Genomic DNA, 23,204 nt, shown 5'->3' on the forward strand with positions numbered 1-23,204 from the left:
TTTTGTCTCTTTTCATTATACTATAGTCCTGTAGTCTTAGCACACAGAGTGTGGTTACCCCAGGTCCCCAAGTTCTCTCATACCTCTGTTCCTACACCCATGCTTTACATTATGGACTGTGTACCCTTCCTTTCTGTACCTGCCTAGCATCATTACAGCTCAGGGGTCCCCATTCATCTGAAGCCTTTCCTTCTCCCTCCAGCAGGTGTGTCGACCTGTAAGTTCCCATAGTTGAATGCACATCTTTTAGAACTCTCATCCCACTTGCCTTGCTCCATTTGCTTACATATGTATCACCTGAACCAGTCTCTGGACTGACTTCTCACATGTCTATTCATCATTGTGTCTTCCACGTTAACACACAGTTATTGGATTAATTAATAATGATAAATTTAATGACTTGAAACTTTGGGTCACAGGAGAAATCTGCATGGATGAATATAATTTCTTAGTAAAAGGAAAATTATTCCATGTTTATGAAGGGGGAAATGTCAGCAGATCAGATGAAAATGCCATAGATTACCATGATAACGATGCTTGTCTCACTCCCAAGGAGAAATGTGTTTTCAGAAACCCTTACTAAACACTACCATGTTAGAAGGTTAACACTTAATGAGGAAATGTGATTGAAAGCAGTCAGATCCTTCTCTTACCTACATGTAGTGATTCAAAGAGACATTCAAGGCCAGATTACTTTTGGGCAGTAATGTGCTCTACATGTCAGTTTTATGCCTCACCCACCTCAGATAGAAATCTATACCCATTCCTGTATTATTTTTGTAGGCTTCTGAAACTCCAGACTGGTCCTAAAGGGTGTGAGGAAGATGGCTCGGAGCAGAACAAAACAAAACAAAACCAACAGCACAAGTAGCAGCGCCACATGGCAGAAGGACCATAACTCTTCGATTCAGTGAAATCTGCACTGCTACTCAGTAGCCCTTGGTCCTCTGTTAACTTCTCTGGGCCATCATTGTTATTGGTAATAGCTATAACATCATTTGATGAAGAAGAAAAGTATCTGAACAGAAGCCTAGCTCCCAACCATGTGGTTTCCATTACAGCATTTTTAAACAGACCCCCCAAACCACAAACACTCTTATGGCCCACATGTCTCACAGCTTGAATTACTCGTTGATCATTTGAACTTGTAACAGTAGAAACATGAGTTTCCTCAGGCCTCCTTGGTACTCGTCTAACCTTTCTGAGTGGTCAAAGGGGATTGCTCCTTCTGTAAAATGTTTTCATAGGAGACAGGATAGGAATCGGTATTTGAAGAAGCTGAGGGTACCCAGGACAACATCTAGAAATTTAATGGAGGAGTTTTGTGGCAGCTGGTTTAGAATCTTGTGTGAAATGAATGTAGGGCTATTTGACTCATTCCAAGTAAGGTCACATTGTTAAGAGTGAGGATCTTTGTCTTTCACTGCCTGGCTTATTTTGCTTAGCATAATGCTCTCCAGTTCCATCCATGCTGTCGCAAAGGGTAGGAGCTCCTTCTTTCTTTCTGCTACATAGAATTCCATTGCGTAAATGTACCATAGTTTTTTGATCCATTCATTTACTGATGGGCACCTAGGTTGCTTCCAGCACTTGGCTAAAGACAAATACCATCTGATCTCACCTTTAACAGGAACCTAAACAACAAGACAAACAAACAAACAAACAAAATATAATGAAGGACACTGAAATAGAGAACAGGCTGACAGTGACCAGAGGGGAGAGGGGAGGGAATTTCAGGGGAAAAGGGGAAGGGTTTGCAGGAACAAGTATAAAGGACACTTGGACAAAACCTAGGTGGGGTGGAAATGGGAGGGAGGTGGGGAAGGCTGGGGGGTGGGCTTGAATAGGAGTAAAAGACAGAAAACTGTACTTGAACAACAATTAAAATAAAATAATAATAAAAAAAATGAGGATCTTCATCTACTACGTCACAGGGACCAAGGGTTCAGTTTAGTCCCAGAGGGGTTAAACCATCCCTGCTAAAGTTGAGTGGTACAAGTGACATGCTTTCATGTGCTTGGGCATGATGAAATACATGCAAAAGAAACAACAAAACAGTCAATGGACCAACATTTAATGAGCATTTATTTTTGTGCCAGATAATACTTTCAATTTTTTAAATTTGTGTTGTATCCTTTCATCCCCATAACAGTGACATGCAACAGGCAGGACTATTACATCATTTGTGGGGCCTAGTACAAAATGCAAATGCAAGCCCCTTGTTCATGAACAGGAAAAAAGCTTTTCCCTGTATTTCACCGTCTTTCTCTTTCACATCGAACTGTCATGTTGTTCCTGGCTTTCTTTTTCTTTTTGCAATCTAATGTGCTCCCTCAAGCATGGGGGTATTTATAGGGGGAGTGAAGACCCTCCCAGACACCCATGACTGCATAGCAGCTCAGTTTAAGAGGAAAAACAAGTGGCCAAGAATTTGTCCTGGGGAGGCAAGACCACTCATGAGCCAAGGCTCCCACTGAACGCTGCTTACAAAGCACAGATTCAAAGATAAAATTCTTGTGAATTTTAAGACAAAGACTGCAAAGCATTGAATCCCATGTAGACAGGGTTTGTGTGACTCTGCTAGCTGCATGCCTATGCTGCTGGCCCTGGAAGTAGACAGTGTTATCATCTGAATTTTACAGGTGAGGATACTTCACCTACCAGAAAGAAGATTTTTAGTGGCATCTTTTTCCACCATATAACTACTAAAACATACATGCTGTGGCTACAACATTCAATGTAGCTTGTTTTAACTTTTGGTAGACTTTTAATGCTGTGTTTTATAAATTTCTTACTATTCCTAGATGTCTTTCCTCAGGGCCAAAGATAAATTATGAATCCTGTGAACTGTCCTCTGTGTAAAGGTTTGCACAGTGGCATACGACAATCCATCACATTTTCTTGGCCAGGGGAAACATGCCTTATTTTTTAATGCAGATATTTACAGGACTGAAGTCGATGACTGGTATAATTTTGTTAGTAAAATCAGTCATCCCTGAGGGGTGTGATCAATAGTCACATGTGCCTGTGTTATGAATAACTTCACTTCCCTTTCTCAGGGATTATCTTTTTCTCATTGTGAATGGGAGGTCAGAGACCCAGTCCATTTTAACTGAACATCAGCCTTCAAGAGTCTGAATGACCATTTGGTTCTACAGCGGATCATCAGCAAACAGAAAACAGAATTTGGATATTATCACCTTAATGCGCCCTTGCTGCAGAAATCCCTTGGACTAACTAAGAGGGGAAATAAAAGAAACACTCCAGGAATAATTGACCATTCATCATCTTTATAACAGTACTGCCCAATGTCTTGGTGTCTATACTCACCTTTACCCTCATCCAGAGATGAATCAAATGAGAATACCTTTCAAAGGGAATGGATGTTGGGAAAACCATTGGATTCCCATCAAATATTTTAAAGGAAAAGCTCTGTCGTTTCCGAGAAATTCCATAGAATCTTTGTAACAAAACAAGAGTAAATTGGTTTTAGGCTAATAAGTGAAAGTGAAACACTTGCTGTGTCTATAATGACTGCTGTTCCTAAGGGCTTCCAGGTCATGCCATTTGTCAGTGACTTGCTGGAAAGAATAATTTATGTAGGCTTCCGCTGAGCAGCCATTACTGGCTTGTCTTGTCCCTGCCTTTCTTGTGATTTGGGACACTGCAGTGGGAGCCGACACGCTGAGCTATTTGGCTGTCTCAGCCTCATGGCCAGCTCTTACTCAGAATAATGTTAGGGCAAATACTGTCAGGGGAAATTCAGGGATCTAAGCTAGATTTCATGTAGTATTTATATTCCTGGAGAAACGTTCCTTTGTACTGTAAATGTACTTTGTTCTAGATAACAGCATACTTAATTGTGTCTGAGTTTGTCACCACCTTTGAAGGCACATATTCATTCTCCTAAGGCGTCGTAATGTCCTTCCATTCAGATTGTTTTGTACAAAGAACTAGTTTACTTGGACCCTCTGTATCCAGATTGGGGGTTTACATCACAATTACCTGCAGGCAGCAAGTATTTATTGATGAGGATTTTATCATCCTTTTAGGTGATTACATGTTGATTTAGTTTTCTCTTTGAAAACACCATTTAATTGATAGTTTAATTATTATTGATCCAAGTGCCACCAGTGAGTAATTCTATTGATGACAAGGTATATGTTTGGAGATAGCTTATCTTTCAAACTCATTCTCTTTTGGAGAGAATATTGCTTTAACAAAAACAATGAAGAATAAAGCCCTTACTTAAACATTTATTTCATACATGAGAGTCATTGACATTAAATAAACTTCATCGAATATTTCCATCAAGATTTGGAGACTTGGTGGTCTACTCTAAAAAGTCTAGGCAGAAGTTTTTGGCTAACTTTTTCTATAAATGGCCAGAGAGTAAATATTTCAGTCTTGTGAGCCATATAGTTTCTGTCACAACAACTAAATTCTCTATCATAATTTAATTTTGCCATCGTACTAGTACAAAAACAGCCAGAGTCAGTAAGTAAACTAATGGGCAAGGTGGCATTCCAATACAACTTTATTTACTAAAACAGGAAGCAGGCCAGAGTTGGCCCAAAAGAGACATAGTTTGCTGATCTTTGGGGTAGGACCACAAGAGAGGTATATTTGTAGAAATTATGTTTGGGAAGTAGACTACTAAACTACCTAGGATTCTAAACTATAAGACAAATAGAAGCTTGGAAAACCTATTTATTAAAGTAATTTTTCTTCTAGGTGCTACTAAGGCAATGCTGAACAAGATTAATGCTGTCCCTAATCCTTATAAGGTTTACATTCCATTTGAGATGTTGGTGAACGTATAAGTACCTATATGTATCAGGTAATGCCTAATGCAACACATAAACTTAAATAGGAGAAAGTAAGTGCTTGGAAGTGGGAGGAAGTACAGCTTTAGACATAACCGTCCTGGAAGCCTTTTCGAGAAAATGACGTTTGAACTTTGGATGTTTGAAACGTGAACAATGAGATGGATCCAGTCTTGGGAAGGTTTAGGAAAAGGATATCCTGTGCTCAGGCATTCATAGAAGTCAAGAACTCATGTGGGGAGTATACTGGGTGTGTGTGAAGAACAGGAAACACTAGTGCGGTTAAGCCATCGCAGGTGGGGCAGAGGGAAAGGGACTGTTTGTCTTTATCTTGAACTGTCCCCAATGGACTGACCTGCAATCACAGTTATGTGTGAGTTAAGGAACTTAACCCTTGTACAAAAATTCATAATCATCCTTTCTTTTATTCTTTTTTATTCTCTTGGGGAGACAAATTCACAGGTATCTGGAGGAAGTATTTAATGTAAAAATATAATTTTCACAAATCCTAACCCACTGCCATTAAACTGAAAGCAAGCCAATGTTTCAGTTGACAGTTGACAAACAAATATTTGAACCATAACTAAAGAAATGATGAGACTGGGATGGATATCAGAGGTAAGACTTATAGGGTTAAAAGACCATGCATCAGATCCATAGGTCTAACCATATGAGTAATATAGAGGATTTCACAATAGTCAATGACCTTGGATTAAGGTGGCTAAAACAACTCAACTGTTAATAATTTCAATAAGGATGCCCAGATGCCCCCAAACTCACCAGCTGATGGGATACTGTAGACTGGAAAAAAAACTGTACCTATCCCAAGCAAATCCATTCAGTTTTTGTTTGTTTGTTTGTTTGTTTTTAACAGAGAATGTTGTGTCTGGTCTTGTATCATATGATAATTTTATGAAGCTTTGGAAATAAAACTATTTTAAATCCATTGTTGTTTGGGGTTGTGAAAACACTTATCCAAGGAGAATTGCTTGTATCTAAATAAAATGCCTTCAGTTAATTTGACTCAAAATGAAGTCCTTTGCCTCAATTAAGTAGAATTTGAGGAAATTGTTCTAACAGAATTAAGGCCAGCTCAGGGAAGTTAATTAGAGTGTCTTGCCTTGAAGGACAAGTTAGTTTTATAGGCAGTGTGTTTGATAACAATGCTTCAGATGAATGCTAAAGAATCCTGTGTTCTATTAAGAACAGACTAAGGCACTATAAGCAGTAACCTGTTACAACTCCAGGTGGCCAGCAGGAAACGTCCATCTGAATTAATGAGAAAACGTATCATGGATTTCTGAAAAAATAAAATTACTTTCAAATACATGCAATAAGTAGACCAAGATATGTATTTGTGTTGTATATCTCCATCCTAGTAAATGATCTTGGAGAATATGTAAGTCTGGCTCACTCCTACCATTATAGTTGGTTAAAATAAAATATTTCTTCCAAGTTACTTGTCACATGCTTAAAATAACTTTATTTTTTATAAGAAATGCAAATAGGTTCAACAAAACTAGTTTGGTAACTAACATGCTTTACATAGCCATTCTTTATGGATACCATAAAGCCTCATATTAGTCTAGATTCTGTTACAAATTCTAATTTGTGACTGATTCTGAATTAATAAGTTCTATTGAAGGTAGAAACCTAAATGCAGCATTTATGCTAGCGTAATATATGGTTTCCAAAGATTAGTTGTTCAGGAGAATGAAGGTAAGAGATTATATTTTGTAACACAGGGTATTTTTTTCTACCTTTTCTTAGCACAGGATATTATAAGGATTTTAAAAGTATTAATTTAAATCAGGATTAATATATTCAGTTTTTCTTGGTGTTTCATATGTAGATCTAAGAATAACACTACATGCCAGGAAGCATTAAAGAAAATTATTTAACAATCAAATAGTATTTGGTTAGCTCCACTTTTATTTTTCCTCTTTCTAAGAGGATGTAATGTATTCCTTTAAGCATCCTGAATCTGTTCCCTGGGAGTTGGCAGCAGCAACTGTTATAAAGGGAACATTTTTGAAATATGAATCTTAATCACACCCAGTGCCAAATCCATCAGAGTTTCCATTATATGTGGCACATTCAACTTCATTATCTGACAACAATGAAATAATGCTATTTTAGACATCTATGGAAGTTTTATTGAATACCGTCAAGTGCTTAGCAAATATTTAAAACATTTCACACATTCTTACACCTGGGAATTGCACATTGAAGAGTATTTCCTGGTTTGGGAGCTTTCATGTAATAAAAAAGTGAGGAATATTCTTGGCCTAACATGGGAGTAGAATAAACTGATAACTTGACTGACTGTCTTGCTATGTCTCATGGTGAAAACCCCACTTAAGTAGGTAAAATTGTTCTGTCTCATTTTCTTCCTTTGTTCAGGATCACATATAAAATTCATTTTTGCAAGATGGCTTTCTCCTCTTTTTGGTCTTGAAATGATAAATTCTTTAAAGTTATATATATATATACCTATATATATATATCTTTAAAGGATTATATCTATCTATCTATATATATAAAATATATGAGTGAATTTTTTTCTAACTCAAAGGAGACTTAGCATTGTATCCTGAATCAAAAATGGTTATTAAATTTTCCAGTTGCATATAATAATACCTGTCAAGTTGTTATTGACGGCCACTTGAAGAAGTCCACACAAAGTGCTGACATGGTTAACCTCTGTGTTTAGTTTTTCTTGCTGTGATCCATGGTCCTTCCAGATTCCAGGTGTTACCACTTAGCTGGATTCATGAAAAACAGTTGTAATTACACAGCATTCAGGTATTCCATAGTTAAACTCACAGCACATGGAATGAGAATTTGTAACTAGACTAAGTAGGAAAAAGGTTATAGCATAGTCTTTATTCCCCCTTGCCGTTTGCTTTGAACAAGTCCTCCTGGTGCCTCGATGTGCAATAGTGGGTCACACCAGCTTACTTCTCAGTGGGGAAAAGAAGGAGAATGGGAAGATGAATGCAAGAAAGCACTCAGATCAAAGGCAGGCCCTACTGTCAGCAAAAGGCATCTCCTTGGACATTTCCCCTCAACTTTTGAAAACTAATGGATCTCAGTTGTGATTTAAATAATATATCAAATACTGGGATCAAAGAAAACTGAGTATTCTTACTAGTATCCCTGAGACTCAGTAATTTCGGTGCTTTAGTGGGTGTAGAACTTTGGTCATTCAGCAAGTGTTGCTTCTGTTGAAGCTGCCTCATGCACTGGTAGAGTTGTCTCTAGGTCTTGTTCGCATGGAATTTACAATCTAGTTCCACACATGAAACAGTTCCCTGGGGAACAAATAAAAATATTGCCCTTGCTGGTTTGTAACCACGGGGTTGGAAATGGATCTTGGCTTGGTCAACGCCCTGCCTCTGGGCATTGTGCTAAAGGAGAGCTGCCCCTGCTAGACATGGCTGTGTCTCTGGGTGCTCTGCCCAAGTTCTCTTTCCATTGTTTGGAAAATACAATGGTTTACGTCCATGCTCTCTCACAAATTCTCTAATTGGTACACCATGAGTTGTTTAATGCTTCTAGTTATTTTATTTTTCTCTTTTGCCTAATGTCTTTTGAGTGGCTTCTTGTCTTCAGGAACTCTTGGAGCACCAGTCTTGCTAGCCCATAAAAGTCAGGAGGCTTCAAGATTTCTAGTCTTGTGGGGTTTACAGAACATTTGTTTCCAAAGTCTCCTATTCCCATTTCTAGGGGGGATCACAGTGTATCTATCTACTTTTTTAGGCATGGCAAGATGGACATTCCTTAGACTGAACACTTGAGTTTTCTTATACATCATCTAAGAAATTCAAATAATTCTTTTCACTGGTTGCTTTTCTTAGAGTATTTTAATAAGAAAGGTATCAAAGCAAATTGGTCAAGAGAGGGAATCTTGGGTCAGAAAAACTTAGAGACATACTTAGAAAGAGCATTTGAAAAAATTCAAAGATCTTGATCTATCAGGGTAGAGGGAAGCTATTTCTGGTGCTTAGAATTGTGGGAAGTGGCCTTCTAAATCTGAAAACAAACTCCAAAAATTTAAAAAACCTACTATGTTCCTGGCTGGCACTTGGTCAACAATTTTTGTTCATTTTCTCATTTAGTTCTCTCAACAGTCCTGCCAGGGAGGTATTATTGATTCTTTCTGGGTTGAGGAAACAAGTGTATCAATAACATTTATCTAATATTTATTGAGTACCCATATTTCTCATAATGTGGTTCTGAACAAGACAGCTTATATTTTAGAGACAGGAGATAGGTGGTTAGCAAGTCAGCAAATAAGTAGCATGATTTTATACGCTATGCAGAAGGTAACTGTGTTCCCTGTGAGTGGGGGTAAGGAGCCTGGTCAGGAAGGCCTCCCCAGGAGGGGCCATGAAGCTGAGACCTGAATGAAGATAAGAGACCACTTTGTGGAGGTGTCGGGAGAAGAAATTCAGGCAGAGGGTTTGCTGGTGTGATGGCGGGAACATAGTAGGTGCAGCATAGAAAGAAAGCTTATGTGGCTGGAGAATGAATGGGGTGTGCGCGAGGGGTACAGTGAGAAGAGACAAGAGCCAGGCACAGTCTTGCTGATCAAGGCAAAGAGTTTGGATCTGAAGTTAAGAGCAACAGAAAGCTTTGGGGATGTTTTAAGTAAATGAGTGATGTGATTCAATTTATGTATTCCAATGTGCCCTCAAGAGTTTGAGTAGTTTGTCCAAGGTGAGAGGGGCACAAAGAGAAAAGAAGGGGAGGGGTGTAAATCACTCATGTGGAACTCAAACCCAGGTCCTTTTGTCTTCAAACCCCTTCCCTTCATGGTGTGGAGGGAGCACAGCAAGAAGAGTGCTGTTTCACTTGAGTACCCGTATTAAGAGGTTGGTATGAGCCCTGACTGGTATGGCTTGGTTGGGCATTGTCCTGTAAACTGAAAGATCACCAGTTCTATTCCAGTTGTGCACATGCCTGGGTTGTGGGCCAGGTCTCCAATTGGGGGTGTGCAAGAGGCAATTCTCTTGCACATCAGTATTTTTCTCCCTCTCTTTCTCCCTCACTTTTCCTCTCTTTAAAAACAAATAAATAAAATCTTTTGGGAAAAAAGGAATTACAATGAAAAATTATAGACAATGGTAACAGAGGAAAACCAGACTGTAAAAACTAAAGCTGAAGTTTCTGTTATTTAAGAAAATTAGTTAGTGCCAACTCCTGGAATCTGGGGGCAGCTTGCTTTTGAGTGGCAGGCCTGTGTGTCCCTTACCGTGGTGATCCTTAGCTTGACCCCTGTGACCACGTCATGGTGACATGGCTCCTGAGCAAAACTTTATTCCTGAGTCCTAAGGTGTGAAGAAGGCTGGCTGGTTTTTGTCTGCTGAAATTGCTACTGAATTTTCTCTTTCTTCCTGCTCATAGCTTGTCTAGCCACTATTGAACTCATGAGCACCTACTAAGTACAAACACAGCAAGCTTTGGAAGGTTGAGGAGCAAGTTGTACATGAAATACTTCACCCTGCCCTGCTAAATCAACAACCACATACAGCATGTGGTGGGGGCGGGGGAAGAGAGGGAGAGAAATCTTCTTAATATTTATATGTGTGTGTGTGTGTGTGTGTGTCTGTGTGTGTGTGTGTGTGTGTGTGTTAGAGCCTTCCCTCCTCTCCCCTCCCCTCTCTCCTCCCATCCCACCCCCAGTCCATCTGTAGAGCCTGAATTCTTATACAGGCTCTCTGAATGCAGACACCCCAGCCTCAGTCACATTCTCTGTATTGTGTATCACTCCTACATCTATCTGCTTATGTCAGTTGTTTACCAGTTCCCTCTGGCTGTCTGCTCCTTATCGCCTTTATAGATCAGTCAACCCTGGGCGTCTCAGGTTGGGAAGAGAGTGAGGACTGGAAAAGGAGTGCAGGAGTAGAGAGTAGTTGGGGACCATCAGTTAAGATGGCTCCAAAAATAGCTCAGCCAGGCTGACAATAGCTCTGCTTGCAGCCTCCCGGATGGGATTTAGGTACTTCACTAAGATTCTCTGCTGAAATGTATTCCACCAGCTGCTCCTGCAGTTGGTGGTAGCTGGAGGTGGCAGCGGTGGGCCCACCGCACCTTTGGCAAAGGAATTCGAAGCAATGGGTTTGGGGTGCGGCAGGCTCCCTCCCACACAGGGAGATGAGATGGGTCAGAGCCTATAGAACTCCCCAGGTGTGGGGCACCTGTGTTCTTGTAAAACTATGATCTGGGCACTTGACATTCAGCTCACCTCCCCACCAACCCCACACCTTTGTAATGAGATGGGATATCTGTGGAGAAATGGCTGTATTTCCCACCTACTGTATGTCTGTCTGGTACTTTGTTGCTGTAGCTATCGTTTATTGTATACACAGACTTTTTTTCCCCTTCTGTTGGGGGGTTCAGCTACACAAAGCTCTCAAACTTGTAATACTTTGGTCTTATCCAGGACTTTCATTTACCAAGGCACCTCTGCGAAGTTGCTTTGTCTAAGTGCAACTTTCGTGCAGGGCTCTGCCCCTCGAGACACGAAGCCCGTGTCATGTAGAAGATGCAGTTTCTCACCCTGATTTGTCTAGTGAGGGGACCCTGCTTAGAATGAAATGATCTTACAAGGTCCTCAGGATTTTGTAACCAAATGCCCTCAAGCCACTGTACCTCGAATTACAGGGATTTTCTTGCGTGCTCATTCTCCCTGGAAGCACTGTGGAGGTGCCCCTATAATTTGCCACGTTTGTGGTCTTATTCTGACACACAGCATGCACTGAATCAATTTTTAAAGACCCTTTCTAAAATTTGTCTACTTCATTAAAAAATCCTTAAGTGTTTTAAATCGTAAGCATTTAAAAAAGTTTAAATTTATCAGACCAGGGAATCTTAGGAAATGAGCAAATCATAAACTAAAAGGAAAAAAAAGGAAAAAGAATGTCACTTATTCTATTTGTCACAATGCAGGGTGGGGGCAAAGGGCAAAAAACCAATTTTCTCCTTATAAATTCCAGCTTTTGCTGCTGCCTTGAATATAAATATTGTTATTGAAAAATACTTACACCTTCTTCCTTGGAGGCTGTTCAGTGAGGTAGGAGCTGTGAAGAGCAGTTGTATCAGCTGAGTGAAGGAGGGGCTGGCTGAAATGCAGTTTCCTCCCCTCTGTGCTCAGGACACCTGATCCACTAGGTCAGGTCAGGACCGAGAGTCTGTGTTTGCGTGAGTGCTCCTTCTCAGTGATTCCCATGTAGGTTGTCTGGGGACCACCACTCCAGAAGCCCTAGCCTAACTTTCAGTAGAATTTTTTCCCCAAAAGCGGGTGCTCTAATTTGGAACCCTTTGAGAAGAAATTAGGGGAAATAAGGTGGCACCCTCTTGTCTTCCAGGATGGTTCAGAGGGCTCCAGCATTAGTTTAGTTCATGCCAGGTACCACTGTTTTGTTTTAATTTGTTACACAGTTACTGCTTTTTATGTAAACTCCATGTTGAGGTATGGAGGGGACCCTCTACAGAGCTTTGGAGAAAAGCAGGGACACAATAGACCATGATGGAGGAATGTTTGGGCTGAAGTCCTACTGTGCATCAGGACAGCCATTTCCTTGTTGCAACCCAGATACAACCCACATTTTCTTCAGTCTGCAGCAGAGGGCTGCATTGGACCTTGAGTTCCATGATGTGGAGTCAGCAGTGCCCTTCCCTGAAGTCTGGATTCTGTGAAGTCAGTGTTCAAGTTCACTTAACCTACATCGCCACCTACTGTCCACCCTCATCCCTCACTAAGAAACTTGCTTGGGGGTTGGGTGGGGATGAGGCTAGACTGTGAATGCAAAGAGAGATTGTGCGTGCACCTCTCGGGACCCTTACGTAGGATGTTCCATTTACAGTGGTTTATTCAGAATTACAGCATTGCTATCCTTATTCCTAAGGTCTCTCTTTATTTCAATTCAGAAGCAAATTTTCTTTGGGTCAGAAATAGCCAAGTTCCGAATAAGATGAAAACAAACTTCTCTTCACCTCACGTCTGAGGCCCTCTTTGTTGGCTTTAACATTTGTATTGATTTTTGGGATCTAATGTTAGTTTTAGCTGTGAATAGTGTCCACTTCGGGCCTTTTCAGTGTTCCTGGGAAGTTGTCAAGCTAATTTATGGAAGGAAAGCTGAAAACGCTTGGCCCCAGTCCTGTTTTTTGTCCTTTGTATTTTGGTGTCTTTTTTCTCCTGGAGATGTTTCCTACTTAGGTTGGACAGAAACTCTTGCCATTTTGCACCCTCCTCGATTCTGTTCAAAAGAGCATGCCTCCTTTGAGAAACATCTACTGGTGGTTATAGGCGCCCAGGTCTTGTCGCCAGGCATCTCTAGGCTTGGAGATAGAAGCCCTTCGATGAGTTTCTCTGGCTTTTTTCTTCGTTCCATTCCATGTGTTTGTTCTTTATTTAATCTTGCATTGAAATACACCAGTCATGTGAGCTTCTGCCTTTAGTGAAGACCTACTTTTACACGTTGTTATGTCACAGGATAGTATTACAGGAAACAGATATTTGCATAGATGTAAACTCTTATAATTTTTAGACATAGGTTAGAAAGCATATTCAGTTGATTTCTTGGAACCTAACATTGAATATCTATATCACAAGCCCAGGGGAGGCTAAACTCCCAGGGGAGTTTTTGCTGAGCGATATTAGATACAGAAAGATTGTAGGTATAAGTGAGATGTTAGTGATATTGACTAGATATTTGATATTAGATGTAGAAAGAGTACCAAGGAGAATAAAATAGGATGAAGACAGTCCCCTGTTCCCCCCTTTACCTCTACTATGTAGGGTATAGAATGGAGGTTTTATAACCAAGAATGAAGTCTTTAACTCTCTTAACTTTGTTCTTCTAACAAATTTTCTTCCATTAAAAAAATTAAAAAGTTATGAAAGTACTTCTATATTTTAGCATTTCTTCATAAGGGCTATCTGAAACCATACTGTGCTTTTTATTTCATGATAAGATTAATTCTTAAAAAATTTATAGGCTAACGACCTCACTTAAAAATATTACTTCATTCTAGTAACATGAATTCTCATCAACTTCTTTATTGCCTAGGAGGATGAGAGCACATTGATATTCCTGATAACTGCATTTATAATATGGAATTGAAACCTTACATGCTAAATTGTAATATTAATAATCGCTACCATTTATTGAACACTCACTCTCTGCCAGGCCTTTGGCAAACACTGTTGCATTCATTAAACTTTGTTTAAATTTTCCAAATAACTCTTAAGAGGTCAGGACTGTTCCTTCTGCTTTACAGATGAGGAAATGGAGACACACAGAGATTGACTTGACCTTAAGGCACACATTTAGTAAATGGCGGAAAATGAACTTGAATCTACACTCAGCCGCCCTCTGAAGCTCATGTGCTTAAACACATGGCTCAGATTCATTCAGGGCTACATCTCTCTCTAACTCTTAAGCTTCTCTCTGCTCATTTTTTAGAGTTTTGTTGTTGATTCTTTCTTCCTTAGGAGTTTCTGAAGGTAAATGCTTTGTTTCAAGATTTCAGTCTTGGTTCATAGCCTTTTATTCTTTGTTTAGGAGGGAGAGATGAACAGTATCTGCCAGTGAGTATGGTGAGTCCTTGTGGAGAAAAGGGGGCTGCTTCCCTGCTCACTAACCCCCTTTGGGTTTCCACTTATGGGCCCCAGTTGCACTGGCCAGCGATCGGCATTGCCTGCCCCCCGCAGGAAGGAGAATGCCTGCTCCTCTGTGCGTTGCTGTGTGGCCCCTCCGGTGCTGCCATAGCTTAACCCAGGAAGACCTAGCTCTCTGAGGTGAGGGGTATCTCCCACTCCCTCAGTGCAGCTTTGTGGCCGTGCTTCTTGCAGTGACAGGCCTGGAGACCATGGAGCTCTGAAAATTGAATTGACCCATGCATTGCTCTTTCCTTTCTAAACAAGAGTTATCACAGTTCTCAGACCTTTAGCCCAACATGTGGGATAGAGAAACTGTGTTTCTTAAAAACTCTTCCCAACCCATTTGTTCCTGGGCTTGATTCATCATGAAAAACACCTGCAGCATTTTTTTTGAGGGTTCAAGGAGATTCTTAGGATTTAGGAATGTTCCTTTTTCTTAAGTGCCTCCAGGAGGATTTGACAATCAATCTGTGTTGATGAAATTTCCTTAGTTTTTACAGGAGGGGAGTAAAGGAAAGGTTTGGCTCTCCAGGCTGGAAGACTGAAGTTTAAATCCTCTTTGCTTTGTTTGAATTTTGGGACATAGCTCAATTCTGGGGACAGCTCCTTTAAGTGGGTCCTTCCATCTAACGTGCTGTTCAACTGAGATGCTGGCATGAGTTGTCCATGGGCAGGTGGCCAGATCCTTCCTAGGAAAGGCTTCGGGGAACCAGGCACTGGAGGGGAGGAAGAGAAGTCTTTATTCCAAAGACAAGAAGCTCACAGGCATCTTGTGCTCCATGCCCTTCACCAGCTTCATTCATTTATCAGCTATCCGATGAGCATGTATATGTGTCAGGGAGGGTAGTGAGTGCTAGAGATTCGGTGATGAGTAGATGTGCTCTCTTCCTTCATGAAGCTTACTAGTTAGTGCAAGAGACAGACACTTAAAAAAGGTAACCTACTAGTGCAATGTGAAAAACTTAGCTTTCATAAGTTCGTAAGTTCTGCCACGAAGGGAAATTTCAATGTGTAAAGGTGACCAGAAGACCTGTTTTACTTTGGGGTGGCTATGGAGTGTCAAGCAGATGACATTTGAGCTGAACTTGAATGATGGGTAGGAGTTAGCTAGGCTAAGAGAGAGGGCTGTGCAAAGGAGCTTTAAAAAATTTAAAGTGAATATAGCTGAAGCAAAGAGAGGATTAAGCAGAATGGCAGCAGATGAGGCTAGAGAGGCAGGAGAAGATCAGATAATTGAGGCCACAGTCAGCCATCATAAGAATTTTGTGCTTTATCTTAAAAGCAACTTAGCTTGTGCCCTTTCACGTTGGTCAACCCAAGTCCTCAACCTTCTCACCTTTCCTGCTTCTCATCTGCCCACGCTCTCCACCTGAGCTTCTCAAAGATCTGTAGCATCATCTGGAGTGAAGGTGCTGACAAGCAGTGAGTGCAGATGAACTGCAAGCCCGCTCAGGGCTGGGCCTACAGACCACTACTGAAGTAAGAAAAGGGATGCAGGAGAAACATGTGTTGTCTCCAGGCTGGACACATTGCCTCACCCACTTTCAGGCTCATGGACCTCCTTGCCCACCTTTCTCTTCCCCCCTGCACCCTGTCCAAGGCATGCTGACCAGCCTTGTCACTCTAGCCATTGACTTTGCCAAGCTGAAGCAAGTGGGGTCCTGGGCCTTAGGATGTGGTAGGGTTCTGCAAGAAGGAAGGAAGATCACCGCGCCTGCTTGCATAGATACTACTCAGCCAGCTCCTGCTTCTCTCTGAGATGTGCAAATTTTCTCTAAGTGTTTTTACGCATCAGTGCTCTAATAAGGAAAACTTGTATAAAGACTAATTGTTTTCATGCTTCCTTTATAGAACATGAACACATTCGAGTTTTTCTTGCTTATTCTGCAGCATTAATGCAAGGCCCAGGAATATCAGCTTTACATTTTTTTTTATTCTCAGAATAGGTTTAAAACAGAGAGCAAAATGCCTACCTGTGTGTCTTCTTTGGTGACAGTTGTTTTCAAAATATCTGTCCTTCTTCTAAGGCAACTGTCTAGTAGAAGTTAGTAAGAATGGACAGTAAGGGATTCTAATACGGGTGGTTTTATGATTAGTACTGTCATAGCCATTGTCAAAGAGGCATTTATTAAATGCTGAATCCTGTTCCAAATTGCTGCAAGTTGTGTTATATAATGAGAATTACAAAATCATAGTCTTTGTCCTGCAGAAATTTCAGTCTGTGGGGTAGCCTTGATTTACATGCATTTGAAAAGGGCATAAAGATAGCAAGAACCAAAACAAGAGATTGTAAGAGATCAGATCAATATGTAAGTGGACATAAGGTGTTTCTGTCACTTATAAATTAATGGTCAGAACAAATCTGGGACCCTGTTGTATTAGTCAGAATAGGTTAGGTTGTGCTGTGGGAACAAACTCCACACCTTAGTTGTTTAACAGTGGAGTTTTTCTCAATCGTATGTTATATCCATCACAGAATGGCGGGTGGCTCTGTGTCATCATTATTCAGGGACCTAAGCTGATGGACCCTTATCACATGGGATGTTGCTGGTCATCCTAGAAGAAAGAAGGAAATTAGGTGAACTGTGTCTGGTCTTGCAATACTTTTGCCCAGAAATGACACTTTCTTCTTTCTACATTCCATTAGTCCAGGCGAGTCACATGGGGAAACATAACTCGAAGGGAATGAGCAAGTGCAATCCTACCATGTGTCCTGAAGGAGGAAAACCAGATTATTGGTGAAACAGCAAGACACTTCTAATCAAACTTAATAATAATTATTCTAGCCACAGTAATTGATCAATCTACCAATCAGATGATAACACTACTACTTACCAGTAATGGAACACTTACTATGTACCTAATGCTTTGCTAAGCAATTGACATATAGTATTACATTTACTTTTTTACCAATCTATGAGGTGAGTACTACTATTATCTCTTTTTTCCAAAGATGGAATTAAAACTGGGAGTCTTCAGTTTCCAGCCTAAGGTCACACAGCTAGTATTTAGCAGTAATGGTTCAAACCTACTTTCTTCTAATTTAAGCATTTGAGCACTTCTCCAAGATTTCTATCATGTAATTGAAGTTCATTGACTTATTTTGCATAGAGCCGGGAGTATTAGACTAGAGTGACTTCTGACCTGGTCACTTAGAATTGTTAAGAAACGTCTGTACTGGGCTTAAAAGTCATCTCTGGCTTTGTTGGTTTTTAGAACCAAATGGAGTATTTTTCTTTATGTAAACTATCCTTCACATGTTTTCTGCTTAGCTTGTTTTAATTGTTGGTAAGATGATTTTTTTCCTTCACATGAGTTCCTGGAGCTCCCTGAGAATTGACTTCACAGGCTCTTTCACGTCCTTGTGTCACCACCTTAAATCACTGGGCCTTAAAATATCCTGTGACCGTGCCCAGTAAAGTACTAGGAAAGGCTTCTAGTTGAGGAATTTTAAAAGAAAATGTAGACATTTAAAAAAATCACTTATAATTATGTTTTCTAAAGTTACTTTTCAGTTTGCTTTCTCCCATTTGTTTTCTCTCCTTTGTTTTAGAACATTTTATTAGTTCATATTTTTCCCCAATCTATCTCCAGCCTAGCCAAATGCCTGGCATGTCTTACTTGTACACATGTATCTATAAAGTGGTAGACTAAGTCAATGAAGTATTTGGTTTCATGTTTGGAGTTCAAGTTCTTCAACTCTGCTGCTCTGATTATCTCCCTCATCAATGTTTTGACAAATAATTCTGTACTGGCCACTCTGCCTTTTACTGGTTGTATGATTTCAATGAGTTTTGTAATGGTTTCTCACCTGTAAAATGGGGAGAATGACAGACTCTACCTCTTAGGTTTGTAGTGACTATTAAATAATTTCATGCTGTAAAGCACTTAGAATGTTGCCTAACATGGAGAAAGTATCTTTATCCTTTGTCCTGGAGATAAACATTTTTCTTCAGATTTCACTTTTCAGGTTCTTTCTTACATTGAATTGCACCTAAAATTTCATATGCTTCCTATGAGAATTCATCCTGGGGAGCTTAGTTGCATTATTACCATAGAGTGAGTTGGTTATTTGTTTAATATGATCATTTATAATCTGTTCAGGGCGTTGTCCTGATGAGTGACATTTTGGTAAGACAGCCATTCTTTCTGGCTTAAATATTTGTTATTGAAATACAATGGGGCTTGATTATTTTGGCTCTAGACATAGCAACATATTCATTCATTGGTTTATTCCTCAACTTATTCAACAAATATTTATGGAGAAACAGAAATATAATTATACAGACTCTTAGAACTAGAAAGAATACAAATAATTTTAAAATCTTTTAGGCCTAGTCTATCCTTATTTATATACCTTTAAAATAAAAGATCAGTGGTGGAACTGGCTTCCTTGATGTTCAAGTTGACTCAGTGAGAGCCACAGCTGATAGAAGATTTTATTTATTTTCTACTTCATCTTGGTCCATTCACCTCAGTACAGAAGGCACACACTCCTGTGAAATTAGGAGCTGGTGTTCTTGTAGTTCTTTTTTTAGTGCTAATTCAAACATTTTGAATCAAATATGAAGAACACTAATTCCAATATAGTCTGAAGAATCCAGCTCTAAAGTCTGTTATGGCTGACGTCAAGTATGTGTTGATATAAGGAGAGTCTAGTTCCATGTTCTGTTCTGCAACCTGGCAAGTCTCATGTTAGGAAACTTGAATGGTGTTCCAGAAAGGAGGCCATAAGATCTAGTTTCCTGTGGTGGTCATGCACATTACCACAGACTGGGTGGTTTACCACAACACATTTATTCTTTCATCGTCCTGGGGATCAGAAGTCTGAAGTCAAGGTGCTGACAAAGTCATGCTTCTGCCAGAGGCTGTATAAGGGAGATTCCCTTCCTTGTCTCTTCCAGCTTCTGGTGGCCGCCAGCATCTCTTGGCTTGTGGCTGCATTGTTCCAGTCTCTGCCTCCATCTTCACAAGGTTTTCTTCTCTCTTTGGGTTTACTCTTCTTTGTGTCTAATTTCTAAGGACACACATAATTGTATTTAGATCCCTCCTGGCCAATCCCAGGTAAATTTCTCCTCTCAAGATGCTTAACTTAGGGAAGTCTTTTGTCATATAAATAAACAGGTTGTGGAGGTTAGGATGTTGGCTTATACTTGGGAGTGGGGGGAGGCTGTCATTTAATCCACCACACCTGGATTCAAGTCTTTGTTCTTTGTCTAACGACCCAGGATTGGGCAGGTTATCACATCTCTCTGAAATTTAGGTTTCTCATCTGCAAAATGAGAATAATAGCACCCAATTTACAGAGTTTTAATGGGAAATAAAAGAGCTAAAATATATATATGAAGTTACTGAACTAAGTTCTTAACGTAATTATTTGCCATAGTTCCAGGCATTCAAAGAGTAGAGCAGATTTTAAACTAACTTACTTTAAAGAAAAAGGTAAGTCTGACCTATATTTGGTCAAGGGTTTGTTAAAGTTTTATGATTTGGTTGAAAAAATGTTATTGAGCAACCACAAAATGGTTTTATATTTAGTTCACCATTATAAAGCAGCCACAAAATGGTTTTATAGTCAGATAACCATTATATGCTGGCCGTGCCTCATTTAATAATAATTTCTTTCTGTCTTCTTTCTGCTGCTTCCTACCCATTAGCATCTTTTGTAACCTATTACTATGTGATGTCAAATTCTTTAAATAATAATGAGTCATAGTTGGTGTAACAAATCAGTGACGTTTTGGTGTCACAGGCTTGCAAAAAAATCTGCTGACACATCTTCTTTGGCTAAATGAAAACAAATAGGCAGTATAGAATTTATCATCTGCACTTTACAGGATTCTTGTTTGAGTTACATACTTAAAGATTCATATTCCAGGCTCTTTCTTAATTGAATTGCAATTTTTATATCCATAAGTAGTAACACTAATGAAAAAATATTACTACCAATACAATACCCACATTTTGTGGTAATAATGGTGTTGATTTTATTGAGTTGTTTGTGATTTGGAAAAACTCTGTCTTGCTGAATTAGGAGACAATTGAAGAAATGTTGCCACATTCACAGATAATAACTAACATCAAATTTTCAAAATTTAACCATTTAATAACGTATTCCTTTATAAATACTTATTTTTAGCAATTTTAATTTTCTGTGGTCACACCTTTTCTGTATCTTCTTGTTTTATTTATTTTTTTAACTTACATACTTCTGTCCCCACTGGCTTCTGCTTCTTCTTCCTATGGAAAGAACATTGACCTTGAATGTACATTGTATTCCACTCAGTGAACTATGTAGTAAAGTGGCTGTGTATGTGACAGAATAGGCAGTTAGCACAGCGATGGCTGGGTTTTTGTCCAGATATCTTCCAGCTCTAGCATTCCATTGACTTAGACACTTCCAAATACTAGCTCCTAAATTTAAGGCCACATACACTGTAGCTGAATTGTATCACTACCCTATATCCCTTCTTCTCCAGGCTAAAAAAAATTATTATTTCATATCATTGTTTACTGGGTTATGTTGGGTAGATAAAGGAAAACAATAAAGATCCAAAGCTTAGGCTTTGCAGGAGAGTATGAGCATGTGTGTGTATGTATGTGCCCTGAGATTATTGTTTTCACTCAACTAACCCTTTAGGCCTTCAGGGTTTCCAGGTAAGTTTATTTCTTTAAGATGGGGCTACTTTCTTCTGTATGGTCATTTTACATCTTCCAAGGAACAACAATGAGAGCATCTGCTTCAGTGCTCATAAGCACCCAATCTGCTCATCTTTTCTAGTCCTTTGTAACTCTCTTCCAAATCACAGCCAAAATGGCAAAAAAGAAAAAGCTAATATGATTTTAGAAACCAAATTGTGTCTTCTCTCTGAATGTTTTCCATATTCAAAATGGCTGGGGAATTATCTTGCCTCTCCTCACTGTCATTTAGAAAGAGAGGAATTGGATAAGGGTCATTTCCTCCACCTCCTGGGATTTCAAAAGCTCTGTTTTCTTTTACACCTGATCAGGTCTGCCAGTTGCAAAGCTATCCATTGTAGTGGAGAAGTGCATACGGTTAATTACAACAGTTACAATCAGTTCTTTACAGTCTTTGCTGCTGTTATGGGATTTAAACACCATAATGTATGTCAAAAGGACAAAATAATGTCTCTGTGTTTTCTGCTTACAGATGCTTTTATGACTGGGTTTTGCTCATAAACAGGTGGTTATAAGTAACACTCCTTCCATGAATTCCTTTATCTTACTTATGTCTTTACCTGGGTTCCCTGATGTATCCTTAAACCCAAGTATTGAGATTCCCAACAACTCTGAGGGAATCTCAGGTACTGGACAGAGTCCCTTGAACATGTTAGAATGAAATGAAACTGCCTATGGTCAATGGAAGTAGATAAAAAGAATTCAGTTAATTTTCAAAGTCTCTCAGACCTCTGTGGTCTGCCTTCCCCCTCCCTCTTTCACTCTCAACTATTTTCTATCCTTGTTTAATACCTACTTATTCAACTTTACCTCAATGAAATACGATGTCTCGTTTCTTCTCACCTGTTTGATCTCAAGTTCATAGCATGTTGGGAAGATTGTTGCATGTGGACATGAGTTTACGTGCTATTGACACATGGTTGCTTCCTTTCTGATGTAAGTTGAATCCATAGAGTGGCCACATTGCTGCCTCATCATTGTTGAGGGTGGCTAAAAAATAGGTAAGATGATCTTTTTCTTTCAGGCCACCTTCTTTCTCTGCAGCTCTCACCTCCACCTGAAAGGTAGGTATGAAGAGGTTCGTGGAAAATTAAACTATGTATGAGAGATTTCTCCCTTGTGTGCATCTTACTTAAACAACATGTTTCCAGTTAATGACCATCTGGTAAAGCTGACAGCCTTTAGTCCTCCTAATTTTTAAGTGTCTGAAAAAATGTACCCAACCTGCCATGGCTTATGATTGAATTATAAAGCATGAAGCGTAATAAAGTCATTAATTTCCAACATGTCCAGTTTGACTTGAACTGCATCTTGCCCAGAATCTGATGGCCTTTCCCCAGCATGTAAGCAAGAACAGGCCTGTGTACTGTTCAGAAAGCACTGAGGCATTTCTCAGGGAACCATTAGCTCATGTGGCTGTCGGTACCCATGCATGGGTGGATCTGGGAGAAGAGGAATGTCTAGGGAAGTCAAGAGCACGGAGGGGCAGCTATGAAGTTCACTAGGCAAACCCCTTTCTTCCCAGGAAAAGAGAAAAGAATAATACTCTGCACTTGGGGACTGCACCTCTATCCTGAAAAATCATCATTTGCTTTGCATCGGGGAACTTCTGGAGAAAAGCATATGCTTTACAATTCTCCCTTTGTTCCCCACTATCAGAAATAACCATATTCTGCAAATGTCAGTGGGATGTGGTTTGAGTGAAGCTACATTTTTAGAGAACCAGGTGTCAGTGCTGTTAGATTTCTGTGAACAGGCACCTTTATACACACTTTTTCAAGGAAAGAAAGGTCACTTAGCACCCTACTTGTAAAACTGTCAGAGGATTTAGGAAAGAACTATGGTAGGTTTTCATTTCGCATTGGGAAGGAAATCTGGCTTTCAGGATACTTGGGGTATTGCAGTGAGTAAGGGATATCAAAAAAATTCCACCCCAGCCTCTCTGGCTAAGAACTGCTCTGTCTAGAATTCAAGGAGGGGAGGCATCTAAAGGGTTACCCAGTGCTCAG

The 23,204-nt window shown here is 39.8% G+C and overlaps 1 protein-coding gene across 20 annotated transcripts in view; it reads left to right on the top strand.

The window, feature by feature from the left end:
- The window catches only part of NRXN3 (neurexin 3), a 1,483,875-nt gene that overhangs the window by 589,550 nt on the left and 871,121 nt on the right, over nucleotides 1-23,204 (top strand). The gene's annotated exons all lie outside the window — the stretch shown is intronic.

This window comes from Phyllostomus hastatus, unplaced genomic scaffold (assembly GCF_019186645.2).
Source record: "Phyllostomus hastatus isolate PE091 unplaced genomic scaffold, TTU_PhHast_1.1 phas_scaffold_501, whole genome shotgun sequence".
In the NCBI taxonomy this organism is placed as follows: Eukaryota; Metazoa; Chordata; class Mammalia; order Chiroptera; family Phyllostomidae; genus Phyllostomus; species Phyllostomus hastatus.